This window comes from Penaeus monodon, chromosome 36, assembly GCF_015228065.2.
Source record: "Penaeus monodon isolate SGIC_2016 chromosome 36, NSTDA_Pmon_1, whole genome shotgun sequence".
In the NCBI taxonomy this organism is placed as follows: Eukaryota; Metazoa; Arthropoda; class Malacostraca; order Decapoda; family Penaeidae; genus Penaeus; species Penaeus monodon.
The window spans coordinates 31203845-31208364 of NC_051421.1; the positions used below are offsets into that span (position 1 = coordinate 31203845).

General features: G+C 33.7%; 1 protein-coding gene across 1 annotated transcript in view; it reads left to right on the plus strand.

Annotated features, from left to right (window-relative positions):
* Window positions 1–3304: 3304 nt before the first annotated feature.
* Window positions 3305–4520, plus strand: part of LOC119595454 — a gene marked incomplete in the record, with an annotated part of 42044 nt that continues 40828 nt past the window's right edge. Inside the window, 1 exon segment of the mRNA XM_037944576.1 lies at window positions 3305–3418.

Below are 4520 nucleotides of genomic sequence, written 5' to 3' on the forward strand. Positions count from 1 at the left end.
GAGGTGCCACCACATATGGCACCCGATGCTGGCTGGAGACAAAAGTTAAAGTTAGGTATTTGTCAGTTGCCACTGGTATTTGCTTTCTGGTACTTATGTTAAAGGTCTTTAATATCGTTATAAAAGTTTTCATAACTATTATCTTATCCATATTGTCTTAATCAACATTGCTATTGTTGCCATTATCATTATTGCTATCCTGTTAATATCATTACCATATGTTGTTGTTGCTCATCATCATTATCATCATTAGAGTGTCATTATTTAAGTAACTACATAGTCAAAATCATCATCTTTACCGATTACTTTATAAACCACACACTCGACTGACAATGTTTTTTTATCACTGAAGATATTATATTATCTATCGTCATTATTGTAAATGCCAATGTTACTTAATACAACCTAACTTACCTGCCCGATGATGTCATATTTTCAATACAGTATGATATCTAAAAGGAAAAACAAGGCCATTAATGGAGTGATCTTAATGTTTTGAAAATTGGATTAATACCAATAAATAATAAATACAAATTATACTAATAATAATAATGATAGTGATAAATTCCAGTATTCCACAAGATGATGTGATGATTATATTTATTCATAATTATGTTAGTAACGATGATACCGATTAGTTAGGATTGGACTAAGTTAGGATTGGGCAAGTTAGGATTGCTTAAGTTAGGATTGCTTAATCTAGGATTAGTTAAGTTAGGACTGGACTATGATAGGATTGAACTAAGAAAAGATTGGTTAAGCTAGGATTGGATTAAGTAAGGATTTGTTAAGCTAGGGTTTAACTAAGTTAGGACAGGTTAGGTTAGGATTAGACTAAGTTAGGGCAGGACAAAGTTAGGATTGGATTAAGTTAGGGTGGGTTAAGTTAGTATTAGACTAAGTTAGGACTGGTCTAAGTTAAGGTTGGTCAAAGTTAGGATTGAACTAAGTTAGGACTGGTTAGTTTAGGGTTGGACTAAGTTAGGATTGGTTAAGTTAAGATTGAATTAAGTTAGGATGGGTCAAGTTAGTATTAGACTAAGTTAAGGTTGGGCAAAGTTAGGATTAGACTAAGTTAGGGTTGCTTAAGCTAGGATTATACTAAGTTAGGGTTGCAATAAGTTAGAGTTGGTTAAGTTAAGATTTAAGTTAGGATTGGATAAACTAGGGTCGGACGAAGCTAGGTTTGATTAAGTTAGGATTGGACTAAGCTAGGATTGGTTAAGTTAGGATTGGACTAAGTAAGGATTGGACTAAGTTAGGATGGGTTAAGTTAGGATTGGACTAAGCTAGGATTGGAATAAGCTATGATTGGACTAAGTTGGGATTGGTTAAGCTAAGATTATACTAAAGTTAGGATGAGTTATATTAGGATTAGACTAAGTTAGGATTGGTTAAACTAGGATTGGTTTAAGCTAGGATTAGACTATTTTAGGATTGGACTAAGTTAAGACTGTTTAAGTTAGGACGGGTTTAATTAGGATTGGACTAAGTTAGGCTTGCTTAAGTTAGGTTTGGTCAAGTTTGGATTGGACTAAAATAGGGTGGGTTAAGTTGGGATTAGACTAAGTTAGGTTTGTTTAAGTTAGGATTAGACTAAGTTAGGATTAGACTAGGATAGGATTGGAATAAACTAGGATTGGTTAAGTTATAATTGCTTAAGCTAAGATTGGACTAAGTTGGGATTGGTTAAGTTAGGTTTAGGCTAAGTTAGGGTTGGACTAAGTTAGGATTGGTGAAGGTAAGATTGGACTAAGTTAGGACAAGTTAAGTTAGGGTTAAACTAGGATAGGATTGGAATAAGTTAGGAATGGTTAAGCCAGGATTGTACTAAGTTAGAATTGGTTACATCAGGATGGGTTAGAAAACATTTTTTTTCATATTTGTTGGAAATCAATAGCTTCGAAATATTGGAAAAAAAATATCTGACAAAAAAAAATATCTATTAAAAATTAACTATTTAAATGCATTCTATTTGAAGTTCTAAAGAAAAAAACAAATCCTCCCACAATTTCTATTCGAACAAATAAGAAATCATAAAAGTATTATTCTACCTTTTTTCGATTTGCTTTTGTAAGTAATGAAGGAAAACGTAGCAATATATGATTATACAGACACACACACATTCCCTATCTTGCCATTCTTCTACTAGATCTACTGACTTCCATATATCAATCTTACCTTATTGCGATGAAAGCGGGAAAAGGACAGAAACGAAGAAAATGAAAATTGAAAAAGCCAAAAAGCGGATGGACGTGGATTGAAATGGATAATTGGATGAAGCCTGAACGTTGAGGGTTTTTTTTTTTTTTGGCGCTAAAAGCAAGCAAAGGCAAGGGGTGATATCTATAAGATTTTTTTTCTTTTTTTTCTTTTTCTTTTAATTAAAGGTACTCTATGTCCTTGTTGATTTACCTATCAATGAAAAATCGGACGAAACCTGAATGGATATTTTGGTGCTAAAAGCAAGCAAAGGCAAGGGGTGATATCTATAAGATTTTTTTTTTTTTTTTTTTTTTTTATTAAAGTTTCTTCTATGTCTTTGTTGATTTACCTACCATCTTGTCTTTATTGGTTCATTAATATATGCTTATTTGCGTCAGGATGAGGATGTTTATCGGTCATTGATGCATTTGTTATTTTATTTCTTTATCTGTTTGTTCATTATCCTATCAATTTATCTGAGAATTGATTTATCTATGTCTTTCCTTTGTATGCATCAAATATTTGCTACACATTCTGTGTAGTTATATGTGTTTTGTGAATTTTGAATTGATCACTGTAGATTCATTATTTTACACACACACACACACACACACACACACACACACACACACACACACACACACACACACACACACATACATACATATCTGTATGTATATATGTATATATATGTATATATATTAATTAATCTATTTATTCATTTATTAATGGCGTTTCGTTACCCTCTGTATCCCTGGACAAGTGAACCGCACAAAAAAGGCTTGACCATTTTCTTTATTTTCAAACAAAAGAAAAATAATTACATTGGTAAAAAAAAGAGTAGTCCACTAGATAAAAAGAAAACAAAATGCACATAATGGAGAAACTAGAGTAAAAGCATTATCAAAACGAAACTGAAACGAAATAGTTGTAGGTTCGCAGTCATTCTCACTCCGGAGAATTGCATTTCCTAATTAAAGAAAATATATGAAACAATGATAATTAATGACAATACATAAAACATTACTAACGCTATACTTCACAATGATAGAGGTCTGAACCAAATGAAAATAAAAGTAGGTTCGTTTCCCGTCTCCCGCCCAAGTCCTCCCTCTCACGAAAATCTCTGCTTCTCTTTTCTCGTAATTGGACATTTTACGCGATTCTCCTTCTTTTATCGCCTCCTCTCCTAATGGACGTCAAACTACGGAAGGTATGTGAGATCCGGACATTGCGTATTTTTCTCTCTATTGGGAAAGAAAGGAAACAATGAACGTTTTATAATTTGGAACTTCGGGAAAAACAAAAACAAAAAAACAAAAACAATTGGATTGTTTTTTCTTTTTCTTTTTCTTCGATATAATAAAAGTTTCTGTCATAAATGGGTGTTACAGATCGATTCTTCTTAAAGCTTGTGAAAGAAATTCCAATTACATACTGCATTCGGTGGATTAATCACTTTTTGTCTCTCAACCTTTGTAGTTTTTATTTTATTTAGTTTTTTAAAAAATTTCAATTTATTCCACATCGCGTATCGAGATGATTGCCAGGAAAAGTGCCACTATCTCTAGTATTTATAGCACTGGGCAACCTATTTTATCCAAAAGTAGTTTTAGTTAAATTTAATGCTTGACTTTTGCAGGGATATTTGTTTCCAGGTGAGAAGGGCATACGTTCAATTCATTTTTTTTTTTTTTTTTTGTAATATTTTTGGGCAGTAATTCCTTACAGTACGGATGCACTCGCCACAGACTTTCTCTCTTTCTCTCCAACTCCACTGCAGGAAAATTAATTAAACTGCGTTGCCGTGACTGTGTGATCCTATTAGGTACTGCCCGAGGGGACCGTTGATGTCCCCCCCCCCCCTAATACCCCTGGCTATTGTTGCTTTCACCCCGGTATGCATGGGAAGATAAGAGCTGTAATTCAGGACGAGCAAGTGGCCTTGTACGATCTTTTTCCTTTATTTAAGGAGTTACTGCCTGTGTCTGCGGATTATTTCATGTGCCGTTGACTGCAACATTTTGTCCTCATTTTATCATCATCAGTTTGCCCAAGCTTAGTGTGTCCATACTGTAAAGATAACATTTTTGGACTAGATTTTGGTATAAAAAATGAAGGTAACAAAAAACATATAATTGCACATATAATTACTTATATGCAATATTTAGGAACCTTACACCTTACAACTCTCATGCAATATATAATGCATTGTGATGCACCCCCTGTGACCCCCCCCCCCCGAGTTGCTCCCCCCCCCCCAAACCCCGTCATAAAATAAAAATTTTCCCCGTGTTTTTGGGGTCCTGAAAAAT